Source organism: Neoarius graeffei, chromosome 19 (assembly GCF_027579695.1).
Source record: "Neoarius graeffei isolate fNeoGra1 chromosome 19, fNeoGra1.pri, whole genome shotgun sequence".
NCBI classification, from domain to species: domain Eukaryota; kingdom Metazoa; phylum Chordata; class Actinopteri; order Siluriformes; family Ariidae; genus Neoarius; species Neoarius graeffei.
Genome location: NC_083587.1, coordinates 66,410,964 through 66,425,616, shown reverse-complemented (window position 1 = coordinate 66,425,616; position 14,653 = coordinate 66,410,964).

Sequence of the window (14,653 nt, the reverse complement as noted above, 5' to 3'; positions counted from 1 at the left end):
GCCATAGTGGAGTTTGGAGTGTGACTGTTTGAGGTTGTGGACAGGTGTCTTTCATACTGATAACGAGTTCAAACAGGTGCCATTAATACAGGTAACGAGTGGAGGACAGAGGAGCCTCCTAAAGAAGTTGTTACAGGTCTGTGAGAGCCAGAAATCTTGCTTGTTTGTAGGTGACCAAATACTTATTTTACTGAGGAATTTACCAATTAATTCATTAAAAATCCTACAATGTGATTTCCTGGATTCTTTCCCCCCATTCTGTCTCTCATAGTTGAAGTGTACCTATGATGAAAATTACAGGCCTCTCTCATCTTTTAAAGTGGGAGAACTTGCACAATTGGTGGCTGACTAAATACTTTTTTGCCCCACTGTAGCAAATGGATCAATAATGGCATGTTTTATTCCTCTTATTTTCCAATTACGACTGTTTTCTTTTTTTAAAGAACATGTACTTTTTATTTGTTTATAATTACTTTTAATGCTCTTGATCATCTGTGAAACAAGTCAGTTCCTGTTCTCACTTGCGTTATCACAGCTATAAATCACTTCACCTTCTCTTATCTTTAAATGTAAATGTGTCAGTGAGAAACCACACAGTGTTGAGTAAAAGCAGTCTAACATGCCGAATCTGTAGCTGATAAACAGGACTGTGTGTAATTTCAGGCGAGTCCACACTGAGCAGCAGGAGGACGATTCTGTGATCTACAGCGCTGTGAAAAAGGCCTGATGATGTTTCCACACCTCATTCACCCACAGTGCAGATGAGTTTTATTTACTTATCATCATAAGACCTGGGATTTTTCCCCCCCAAGCATGAAACTCATTATGATTTAAGACGTGCTAATATCATAAGAAGTGTCAGTGTATTTACTGTAAACATGCAGTTTGGAAGAAAATTGAAATTAATTTGTTTTCTACACATTCTTGTGATTTCTTTATTGTAATTTATGTTGTTTTTGAGTAAACAGGCTTCGTTTTCTTCTTCGGATGCTTTCAGGCAGGTTTAGTTAAACATGGAGGTGTGTGTGTGTGTGTGTGTGTGTGTGTGTGTGTGTTAAAGTCATGTGACTTACTAATGCTCAACTACAACTTGTGTGACCACGCCCACTTACAACAAGCACTTACTGTATAAAGGACAAGGCGATCCTTTTACAGAAAAGTAAATGTATAAGATGTGTGTAACCGGCTACTTTCAGTGCAACAACCATGGATACATCATGAAGACACACCCATCTGTGTGATTCATACAGAGAGCCCTTACCCTGTGTGATTTTGTTCACAATCACTACAGACGTCCTCCGACAACATTACTGAAGTCCTGAAAACTAATCCCGTCTGAATTCGGCTTTAGAACCAAAACTGTCACATTCTGATGTTGATGGTTACCATTTAACACATGGAGTTTTTAATGATATAAAATCCCGGCACTGCCAAGCTGCCACTTGAACAAGTTCTTTAAACTTCATCTACTCGGCTCAACTGTAACTCGCTTTGGATAAAAGTGTTTGCGAAAGAAGGAAATTTATTGGGGGTTTTTTCCATAATAAAAAGCCTTTTTTTTTGCATAATAAATATTTTGATGAGCCTTTTTCTGTCCAAGGGAACAGGTCATTGCTGCAGGTCATTAGTTTTCTTCCAGTTTTTAAGCTGCTATTGATCTTTAGATTTTCTATCTTTATTAATTAACACAGTAGCAGTGATGATAATGATCATTCCCCCTGCTATGTTCATGTATTTACCTGCTATGGTTTGAATAAATGTTGATAAAGTTGTTTGTTCGCTCTTACAACAGATCCGCTTGTTTTATTTTTTTTAGAACATAAACGTATAAAGTTTGTCTGTAATAGCAGTGTATGTTCATGTCAGGGCGGCACGGTGGTGTAGTGGTTAGCGCTGTTGCCTCACAGCAAGAAGGTCCGGGTTCGAGCCCCGTGGCCGGCGAGGGCCTTTCTGTGCGGAGTTTGCATGTTCTCCCCGTGTCCGCGTGGATTTCCTCCGGGTGCTCCGGTTTCCCCCACAGTCCAAAGACATGCAGGTTAGGTTAACTGGTGACTCTAAATTGACCGTAGGTGTGAATGTGAGTGTGAATGGTTGTCTGTGTCTATGTGTCAGCCCTGTGATGACCTGGCGACTTGTCCAGGGTGAACCCCGCCTTTCGCCCGTAGTCAGCTGGGATAGGATCCAGCTCGCCTGCGACCCTGTAGAACAGGATAAAGTGGCTACAGATGATGGATGGATGGAGTATAAGGGAATAATACATTTTATTACACTGTAAAAAATCCCAACTAAATAGCCCAACAGTTTGAGCACTGAAACACACTTTGACTCCGAGCTGTTGTTCTGCTCCTGCTGAGTGGTGGGACGGGGTGTCGGGATGTCCTTGTCTTCATCACTGAGCATGGCACAATGGCCTGACAGCGATGATGGGATTGCAGTGTCCTTACTTCTGGGTGTCATTAGCTGAAACATACATGAAAATCAGAATATATAATATTAATTACATAAGCATATACAGCAGTGGTGTAGTGGAGATTTTTAAAGTGGGGGTACGCGATTCGTGACGTCATCGATTTGATATCATGTCAGAAGCGGTAGCCTTTGTTTGGTCGCCTATGTTTGGTATGAATGATTTGTATAAATGTTACGTTCTTTTAACAACACAAGAGGGCACAAGAAGACACTTTTTTTCAGACATTTTTCAATTTTCATTCGTGTTTGTCAGTACAGCCCAACTGTTATGGCGAAAAGCCGGGGTTTATTTTGTCTCCAATAAATATGCCGAAATGGCTAAAGAGGAACAAATTCGCCTTCTCCTTCCGAATGCATCGTCGTAGACAGCACCACTCTGCTGCTGGAACTCAACATAAACCTTGCATAGGTTTAACATGGACTATCAGGCGTGAAGCCAAAATATTGGAAATTATGATACACAAACACCTTTGTTCATGTTCGATTCATGTTCATTTGAGCCGAGCTGCATTCGGAATTCGATATTTTTACTAGCCTACTTACTGCCGTGGCAACAGCTACAGCATGTGTCCAGAAGTTCAAAAAAAAGTCACGGCACTCACTCACATCGCATACAAACCAGCAATGGGTTGAAATTTATTATAAAAGGCACCAATCGAATAAATCAAGCATTTAGTCTGGCGCGATTGAGGCACCTGCGGATACAAAATACATGACATGCAGCCATTGGGTTAAGCCCTACCATGCACTCCTTCTTAAAGACTTGAGTATTTCTTTAAATTTATTGTCATTTCACATTTTTGGATGTACAACAAAACACTAAGCAGGAAGGCCACAAAGATTATGAAATTCAAATCATATATATAATACAATATGTGGTGAAATTATCCGCGTAAGGATGACCAGGCAGGCCATTATATCAGTTCTGTTGCCCTCTCGGCGCTGCTACCATGAACGCCCGGAAATCACACACACAGAGAGAGAGAGAGAGAGAGAGAGAGAGAGAGACCCTACTGTTATTATTAGGCTATTCAAAATCATAGGCCTATACTGAGCAAAAATCGCATTAGAACTTCAAAGATCATAAAGCATTAAACCGACAGATCGTGCTGCCTCGAAAGTGAAAAAATTAAATCCGTATAACGGCTGCGTTTAGAATGCATTCTACTTTGCGTCGCTACGTTTTACATAACGTTCGATTGGGGGGGGGCATTGATGATGAGCACAAAGGCACGTGTCACTTACTGTAGAGCGTATAAACTCAGGCCACTGAATGAGTTTTTTTTTTTGAATCTCACCTCGGGAGAAGTGGGTGGACGGCGTACCCCCACGTACCACGCCCACTACACCCCTGATATACAGGTAAATACTGAAATGAATGTTTAAAGCATGTGTATTTACCTGTGGAAATACCTCTGGCGGGGTGCTGTGCCTTCTGCCAGCTTGAAGGCAAACTCCTCCCTGTCCATGCAGGGCTTGCCTGATGATGATGCTACCATCATCATCAAATTATTCCTCCTTCTCCCCCTCTGCTGTTTCAGGCTGGGTTACTTCCCTTTTGCTCGCTTCTTCTTGGGTCCCATTTTCTAAACTTTTAAACTGAAAATTTTTTCATTTTTCCCACAAAATATCCAATGTTCTTCAGTCGAAAGACAGATGCAGACATGCTGGTTTTATACCCACTCCTGGCTTGCGTCACACACTAGTTATGAATGTTTGTAACGTGCTAATCACATGCGTCACACACGCTTCACAAGTGCAGCCCGAACTCGTAGCGCAGAAAACTGATAAAATGCAAGTCTCACACACGCTATACGCGCTGATCACGTGTGTCAGATATACGCTTTCCACGGGCTAACGGCGCAATTTTTCCCATGCTTTGAGGAAGTCAGATGTGCAACCTGTACTTGGCAAGTACTTTGCCCGTACTCCTCCTCCAAACTTTCCCCCGGGTTCACCGCGACCCTGCAGCACGGCTGCAAACTACCAAACCCTGTGACCCGTGTGTGTCCAAACACTTACGGCGGGTTGTGAGTGAGGCTTAATGAAACAGTTGGTTGTGGGTGGGTCCTACAGTAGTACGTCACAGGAATCCTGCCGCAACATTAGCTGGGGAGGCGGTCCCAGGGCTGTCCATGTCAGCTCCACATCATGATGGCATGGAGAGAGGGGAGAACTCTCCTCTCTCTCTGGGGAATCCTTTCGGGGAGTTCCTATTGGAGCAGATGCGTGAGGAGTCTGAGACATGCTTTTGGCCAAGTGAAAGTAATTGATGGTCAAATCCTCCAACCTAACGTTGTGCTTTCCTTCCCATATTTCTGTATTATTAAGGATGGACTATGTTGAGTGACGCAGGACAGTCAAACCAAGGAAGAGATTAGGTTAAGACTAAAGAGCAAAGATGATAAAGATTTCTCTCTGATGCACCTTGACTTTGGAACAATATATTGTACCTCCAAGCATTACTGTAGGTCAGCTGATCCTGTAGCCATTTTTAAGTCTCATTTAAAAACATATTTTTCTAGTTCAGTATTTGTAGATGCTCTTGATTTTTAATTTGGTTTCTTTATATCTTCACAATTATATTTACTCTTACAGTTTTTACTTCCCTTCTTTATATCTTAGTTTATCTTTTCCTTTATTTGAATGTAATATTTGTCATGTAAGGGAGGTAGATGGATGTAAATGCAGGAAGCTCTTTATTAACTGCATGCTAATAAATGGTTCAAAAAAATAATGTGAGAGAAAAACAGGCAATGGTCAGATGAGGCACAAACAGTATATTAGAGGTTAGACAGGGCGTGGTCAGGAAAATAGAGACATGGCCAGATATTCCATGCAATGCTAAAGGCTTGGTAATGTCAGATGCAGGGTACAGAATATACAGAATATTTATAAATAAAGCTATTATTCTTATTATTTAGTTGGAGTACATTTCTAAAAAATTAAAGAATTGTATAGAAATCTTAAAGAAACTTATAGAAATTAAGAATTGCTTCTAAACCCACTTCAGAAATTACTCCATGGCTGAAATGACAATAAATGTAATAAATAGTGAAGCTCATCTCATCCAGAGGTGGAAAGAGTACTAAAATATTATACTCAAGTACAAGTACTGTTACTGTGATGAAATTTTACTTAAGTACAAGTAAAGTTACCAGACAAAAAATCTACTCAAGTAAAAAGTAGATAATTTAAAATGTACTTTGAGTAAAAGTAAAACTTTACTTTTAACAATGGGTGTTTTCTGCCTCCATTGTGTTGTGCAAAAATGAAAAAGAAGAGGAAACAAGGATACATGTACATCTCAACCCAGATGTTTTATTTAAAGGAAGTGTATCAAATTGAATGCTTAGGATAATGCTGCATTAAAACTGAGACAAACAAAAACGGTCAATACACACAGTCATGTGGTTTACATCGCCCTAACCACACACAAAGCATTGTACACGAAATATGAAAGTGAAATGTTGCACCGAAATCTCGCAGCTTGCCTGTGTGCACTGTGTGTTATTGAACAATTCAATTCAAACATTATTTGTTTTGCTTAGTATTCCTTTCTGGCCTGTTGGATGTAGAATGGTAGGAGGACTGATCACGTCAGGTTGGCGAGCTAACTTGCTTGCATGATTAGCCAACCAAATAACAGACTAGTTACCGTTATGTTACAGTACCAACAGGTTGCTACTTCAACATTAGCAATGCCATCCACTATTTTTGGAATATAACCAGCCTATTGTCGGTTTTACTATGGAAAGGAAACATTATGATCAGGGGCGCAGATACGTTTTTTGAACTGGGGGGGGACAAAAAACTGGGGAGGACAAAGCTGCCAGCAAACCAACCCCAACCCCGATATGCCTGTCAAACTTGTTGTGGGTAACCATAGCAACCAAGCTCGAGCTCGCAACCTGTGCAGTCTGCGCAGCTCAACCAACCGAATATCAGTCTTTGTTTTGTTTTATGTGAGTTGTTGCAACTATGTATACACTGCTGTGCACCTCAATAAACCGAATGGTAATTAGTCTTTTGATTTTTCCGTGAGGTTTGCCTTATGCAAAGAAAGACAGCATAGACGTTTTTTCCTCCCTATAAGTGGGGGGGGACCGAACGAGGTGAATTTCAATCTGGGTGGGACGAATCCCACCCGTCCCACCCTCTATCTGCGCCCGTGATTATGATGCCAATGACAATACTTACCTCAACATGCTTGCGCAGATTAGACGTCGAATTTTTGTATGCCGCAATGGTTGTCTTCTTGGGCACACATAATCTGCATTGCATAATGAAACTGTCACCCCTTTTCTCTACGAAGCTGAAGTGATCACGTATGTAGGGCCAGGGGTGCACTTCATTACTGGAAGAAATTGCGTTTTCTGCAGGGTCGTCCACCACAGGTTCCTCGGTCTCCTCCATGTCCGCAGGGGCGCTTTATCAACACCCGTGGCCCAGGGGCTAGGCCCCTCATAGGCTACCTGTCAACCCTACCCTTACCGTTGGCCAGGAAAACACTCTTATTTTATTTGCAATACGTGTCAAGCATTTACAGTGTAAGTGCGTAATTAGCCTAGAAGCCTACGATAGGTTACGTTTGGCTCAGCGTAGCTGCGCAAGGCCCACGCTCACATCGCTCAACACATCCGACCACTGAGGGAGAGAAGAACGCGCGCATTATCATTACAGAGCCGGTTCTGATTATTACCACGGACAGGACAGTGATACTGCGTAACTTTCACGCAGGGGCATGGCCAGAGATAACCACACAAGCCTGCGTGCGCTATAATGTACACCTATGTGTTGTAAACATAAAACACACACACCTACAGACAAGTCCTTTTAAAAAATCTCATCTCATTATCTCTAGCCGCTTTATCCTTCTACAGGGTCGCAGGCAAGCTGGAGCCTATCCCAGCTGACTACGGGCGAAAGGCGGGGTACACCCTGGACAAGTCGCCAGGTCATCACAGGGCTGACACATAGACACAGACAACCATTCACACTCACATTCACACCTACGGTCAATTTAGAGTCACCAGTTAACCTAACCTGCATGTCTTTGGACTGTGGGGGAAACCGGAGCACCCGGAGGAAACCCACGCGGACACGGGGAGAACATGCAAACTCCACACAGAAAGGCCCTCGCCGGCCCCGGGGCTCGAACCCAGGACCTTCTTGCTGTGAGGCGACAGCGCTAACCACTACACCACCGTGCCGCCCCTTTTAAAAAATAAAATACATAAAAATAGCTCGGCGGCATGAAAACAAACATTCACTGCAAGTCCAGGTACTTGGCTCGGCGGCCACATGAAACGTAAACACCATGGACAGCGGCCAAACTCATAACTCTACAGACCGAAATACACAAAACCAAGTCCTACTAGGGTCTATTTTACCGATCTATGTTCAAGCATCATGCAAGTCTTCCTTCTCCTTGAATGAGACCGTGCATTCAACTGCCTTTTTGACATGACTGCATCAAAATACCACTTGCAACAATATTTCACGCTAGGGCTGTGCCGATAGACGATGCCATCGTCCATCGACGATGGTGGTCATCCATCACGATGGAGAGCCACCATCGTGATACCACGCCCCCTCCTGTCATAATCATGCATATACGGTATCATCTGGGCCTATTTAACCTAAAAAGTTAGTTTTTTGTTAGTTTAGTTAGTTAGTTTTGTTTAATATATAAATATATGACATATTATAAATACATAATTATATAAATCATTATAAAGTAATATCCTATTACCGCTTGTTCACGTAGGCTATGGTGCAGGGACGTGCTAGTGAACATAACATGTGGTTACACAAATACAGTATGCTACAAATAATAAATTTTGACTTCATTTTTTAGCCTACACTATACTTTTAATGTAAAATTTGTCATGTTGTTCAAACAAATAGCCACTATTAACAGTCGGGAAATATTTCACCTTATCAAACGGCAGTGAAGCGCAGACTTCGGCAGAAGTCAAATAACTTTAATCTGGTAAATAGGCCCACTTTCAGACTCAAAATGGTCCACTCTAAGCCATAATGTCAAACCAAATGGAAGAATGAAGGTGATTCTGACAAATGTAAAGACAGTTAAAAAAAAAAATATATATATATATATATATATATATATATATATATATATATATATATATATTAAATCATGATTTTAAAAGCTGGTGCAATAATTCAAACACTAATAAATTGGAAAAATTAGCGCGTTCAAGTGCGCACTAAAGGCCGAAACGCATCTTCAATTGATATGGTGTAAATAAACAATGAGTAATAGCTTAAGTGTAGTTTCTTCTCATAGTTTGAATACTAGTCTTTCATTGTTAGAGCAGATTAATATCTTGCCGTGATCAGTGAGTGCTCGGGGAGGTTCATTTCCACCTGCGCTTTGCGCAGCTCATTTCTCCGAAGCCAGCTGTGCGCAAACGCAGTGTTGACTGCTCGGCAAACTCCAAACGCTCGGTCTGTACTGGCCCTCTGTTGCGCAAGCGAGTTGGTTATGGCCAGGTTCAAATTGCGCCCAAAACAACTTAACCACGGCCATTTCAATTGCCTGATGGCTGTGACAATATTCGCCCCATTGTTATGCAGGCAATCTTTTTCTCCTCTATTTTCCATTCGGCAAGTGTCTCGCGCAATGCGTCTTCTAAATGGTCCGCTGAATGTGTCTCTGGCATGAAACTCGTCTGCAGGCATTTGGACTGCATTGCCCACTCTCGGTCCACATAATGTACGGTAGCTGACATATAGGGCATCATGTTGCAGCTGGACCACATATCCGTTATCAAGGCCAAATATTCCACATCACCTAGCGCTTTTTTTTCTTAACGTGCCAAAGCCTCGGATGAGTATCTAATACTTTTAATAATAATAATAATAAATTTAATAATGTGGTATTAAAATCCCCCCCGCCCACGATATGATCGTCCATCACGATGTTTGCACTGTAAACATCGTCGATGCCAATTAAGGGGACATCGCACAGCCCTATTTCACGCACTCCATCAAGAAAAAAGTTAAACATGATGAACACGGGCATACTGTTTTGAGCATACGATTTTTTAAAAAGAAACTAGCTACATCAAAGTCCTTCAATAAACCCATCCTTTAGCGCAAATGAGCTTAACCTAGTTCAAAGCATGATGCTAGCAGTAGCTGCAGAAGGCAAAATCATGTGGGCCTTTCGTCAACAACAAGCCACGGCGGGCAAACATTAATAATCAAGCGTCCTTACCTTAAAACGCTGTCTTGACCACAGAACTTCTCAAGTATTTCACTTACTGTAAATCCACACGGGTTAACAACACACCCAACACAGCTAGCGAGAAATGTGGATCTGCGCTAGCTTTGTATTGCTATTCCCCTCAGTATGCTTACTCTGTCTGCTGCCTGAACTGTGAACATTATAGGCTACAATCTTTTCATCAATTTCTTCAGTAGATGGCGTTTTAGACATTTTATTATCCCCATCGAAATATGCTATTATACTAACAGGATTATAACTCAAATCACACGACACGTATTCAAATCACAACTGATTTATTTTACTGTTGGACAGATCATAGCATATCTAGCCTAGCTGCACATAGCCTAGCTGCTGGTAGGCTGATAACTGATAAGTAGCTGATATTCTGAACAGATTAGTGATCCCAGGGGCGTGTTTAGCCTATTTTTGGGGGTGCTCAAGCACCCCCAAAAACGAGCTCAGCACCCCCTAGCTCAGCACCCTCAAAAACACTGCTTTTGGATGTAATTTTCAGAAATAAGTGCCCTTGCGCACTGCGCAATGAATGTGTGCACGGGCGTGTGTGTGTTCTTGAATTCACTTGTTACGTGATAGTTCTATGAGCAGTAAAATCCCTCTCCTCCTTGCGTCCCCTCTGATTGGGTTGCCTGTCCGCGCGAGCGCTTGCTACGACATGGTGTTTTTTTAACTGGATTCCACGCCGATGAGGAACTCGAAGTAGCACCTGAGTATTACTGGCATAGCGAGATGTGAAGGTACGGACTGGAGTTACAATTGTTAAACACAACACAATAATATGCATAATGCAATATTGATGTTCCCTGGTCTATGAACAGAATGATAAAAACGACATTTATCATCCATATCGAGATACTTTTGTGCAGAGCTGTACAAGTGCTACGGTGCTAGACCACCGTGTGTTAGTCAATTTTATTTAATGTAACATAGCGTTTAAGTCTAGTCTAAATGCGGAATAAACGTGGAAACACTGTCGTTCAAGTCAGGTGCCTCTGTCAGCTCTGGGGGCTAAGCACCCCCAAAGATCAGATGCTAGAATCGCCCCTGGGTAATCCTTACCTTAAAAAAGTCTGTGACTTTAGGCAACGATTCTATCATTACCTGCATCTCTCTCTTTTTTCCTTTTATGCGCCCCGCTAACATGTGAACGCTTCATCTTTCAAAGCCTCTAAATTTGTGTCTCTGTAGTCTGCAGTCTTTGGCGCGCTTTCGTGCGTGACGTTACATTTTGTTCCATTTTATTCTGGTCCAGTTGTGGGTGTTCGTTTCGCGAACCACATCCACCATGTCTCTTACAGCAGGCTACTGTGCGCTCATTTATTTCTAACCTTATTTCTATCCGTACATTAATGTAGGCCCACGATTCCGACAGTTTATTATTTTATTAATATTACAAGGCCCCTGATTGGCTGTGGCCCGGGGCGTGAGCCCCACCCCCTTAAAGCGCCGGTGCATGTCCGCCATCGTCTGTGTGAGACTCGCGCGCGCGACAACTGTCCTTCCCGTGATTCATTTCTAGAACGCATTTCCCCTTCTCCGTTTTAGCCTTTTTTATTTTTTTTTACTCAGTAACGGTTGTGATGTAAAATGTACCGAAGTACACTACTTAAAAGAACACATACTTAAGTAAAAGTACACTCTTTAAAAATTACTTGAAAAAGTATAAGTACACAAAAAAGCTACTCAAGTACAGTAACGCGAGTAATGTAATTCGTTACTTTCCACCTCTGCTAATAACCAGTTTCATAACTAATGGGATGCCGTAAATATGCACAGATTCAGCCTCAGGGGGGCCTCCGCCCTACCAAACCACTGAACCCCCCTTTGGAGAAGGAGGTAAGCAGCAATACAACCCATAAATGCTTTAGGATTGAAGTGTTTAATGAGCGAGCGCCATATACAGTTTGCTAGATTAAAGTGTTACTAATGTAACAGACGTTGCGTTGTGTTGTTCACCAGTCTTTTTATTCTGAAGAAATGAGACACAAATGCACTGCTGAGGACGGGCTGCAAACATCCAGTGGCATTGGCGCTTCCATTTCCAAACCGAACTGAAAGAGGCAGCGCCTCGTTCCCATAACTACCTGCGCTCTTAAAGGGCCAGCGCAGAATTTCCCCACCACTACACACAATGGCAAGTGGAAAAAAATAAACCCGTTACACTAATAACGGACACCAGTCAAGTGTTTGACATGGTTACGTGTGTGGAATGTTCACACGTTCTAAACCATTGGTTTCAACCATTGGTTAATACATAAAATGTAATAAAGTCACAAACTCAAGGTCCATGGGCTATCAAAAGTCAAATAATGACAATAGTGCAATTGTGACAAGGGTGGGCAAAGTTGGGGGGCCCAAAATTCTAATCTTTCATGGGGCCCAAAATTTCTGGCGGCGCCCCTGTCTATGGGTCTTGTGACAAATCAAGAGCGCATACACTACGTACAGGACCCGTATTCCTTTTGTACACCTGAACCAAGTCAGCAGCGCGGCTAGTAGGGGCTTTGTGATGACAGTGTAGGTATCATGCCGCCATCTTGTGTCAGAACTACAATTCCCAGGCAACTTCCGTGTGACCTACGTCACACGTGGGCGGGATCATCTACATCAGTCCACCATGCGCGCATAAATCCAAGCGGAAGCTCCACCATCTTCGTCTCTCGCGTTTGGACTTCAACAAGTCTAGACGCATAAAGAGACGCTCTCCAACCCGAAGACGTCTTCTTTCTTGCAAGATCCATCACTCAGCGCGATTTTCTTTCTTACCCTTGGCAAAGGTAAACTCTAGAGTCGCGCGATCTTTAAACTCAACCTGAGTTACAACCGGTTTACTTGCATTAGAAGTGACGTCACGACTGCAGCCCAGGCAGTTAAAAGTTAAGAAGCGATTGAATCCTTTTTGACTCAAAAGCGCTGTGCATCTTATTCTGATCAGAGACTTTTCCTCACGAACGCTGAGGTTCGGACCAAGAATCCTCTGCTTTCCACGGGAACCACCCAAGTGCTCCGCTGGACCCGAAAGTTTCTACGCCTCCATCACGAGCGGCTCACGTGCTCCCACGGCGAGGCCCGAGACTACACCGGCGAATAGTTCTTCATATCTTGCTAAAGGCAGGATTAAGTAAGATTTTGGCATTTGGGCATAATTAGGATAGTCTTAGGAATTTGCTTTTTATTTGAAATAGTGTGAATTTAAACCCAGGTTTATCTGTTACACTGTTAGACACAGCGTGTTGATTTATTTTGGTTCTATGTTCTCTCAATTGTTTTAATAAGTTGTGCATGCTCTCTCTCTCTCTCTCTCTCTCTCTCTCTCTTATTCTGACTAACACCTTCATTTCCTTATCATACATTTTGACCTTATCAAGGCTTCAGTGAGTTTGATAATGTTATGAGTGTGGAATCTTTTTGTTACTGAGAAAACATGTGCTCAACAGGCCTGACCAGGCCTGATACACTTTAGATAGCTTCCCTTTGTCTTTAGCAACACGTAGGCCTCACAAGGCCTAACAACCACACTTTAGCTAGTGTAGGCCATAGGGCCTTTCACAAACACACTTTAGCTAGGCCATAGGGCCCTTCACAAACACACTAGCAACACAAGGCTAATCTAGGCCTCCACCACGTGTAGTTAGCTACACGAGGCTAAACACATGGTCACACACACACACACACACACACACACACCTCACTGCTTGTATATATTGATTTATTTTTTTTATCTTTGTATAATAAATTCATTTATCAAACAAACTGTGTTTATTTGAGTGAACAATATCTGAAGTCCCCAATCTTCTCAAAGAATTCAAAAAGGGTGCATATAAAAGTTATGTAATATGGTAAGTGATTGTAATAATTTGGAAATATACCATAATCTAGCTGTTTGGTAATTTATCCAGGATTCATGGTATGATTCATTGAACGATTCCCTAAATGATTCACTAAATGATTCATTGAACGATTCACTGAACGATTCACTTCAAATGAGAGTGATTCTATGGTATGATTCAATTCAAAGGAGTCAAAGTAAACGATTCAATGGGATTGATTCATTTTAATTATTAACCTTCAAAATTTAATGAGACTGATTTAATGAGATTGATCACTTAATATCAATAATTAACTGATTGCACCCACAACAGTAAGACTCATGAGTGATGCACGGTCATTGTATGAGTGACGTGCCTCAGAAATACCACACAAGTATTCCACACTTGCTATTTGTGCAGCACGCAAGACAGAAGTACATCTCACTTTCTACCACTATGTGTGGTGTGCACGCAGCACACGCAATCTGCACGCAGCGCACACGGCCTGCACGCAACACGAGGGGCAAGACCATATATTGGGGAGGAACCAATCAACCGATCATGTAGCATTGTAGAAGACCACCTCATTTGCTGTTTTTATTTGAGTATATGTTAATTTACCATGCAAACGTCAAATAATAAAACATGAGCATAAGGGCGAGCGGCACGGTGGTGTAGTGGTTAGCACTGTGGCCTCACAGCAAGAAGGTCCTGGGTTCAAGCCCAGCAGCCTATGAGGGCCTTTCTGTGCGGAGTTTGCATGTTCTCCCTGTGTCCGCGTGGGTTTCCTCCGGGTGCTCCGGTTTCCCCCACAGTCCAAAGACATGCAGGTTAGGTGACTCTAAATCAGGGGTGCCCAAATTGATCCATAAAGGGCCATGTGGCTGCAGGTTTTCATTCCAGCCATGCAGCAGCACACCTGATTTGGCTTATTCAATCAACTGACACACCCACCCTTTAATCAAGGGTGAGTGTGGCTGCAAGTATTTGACTGTGTGAAGACAGTTCAGTTGATTGAATGAGCCAAATCAGGTGTGCTGCTGCATGGCTGGAATGAAAACCTGCAGCCACATGGCCCTTTATGGATCAATTTGGGCAC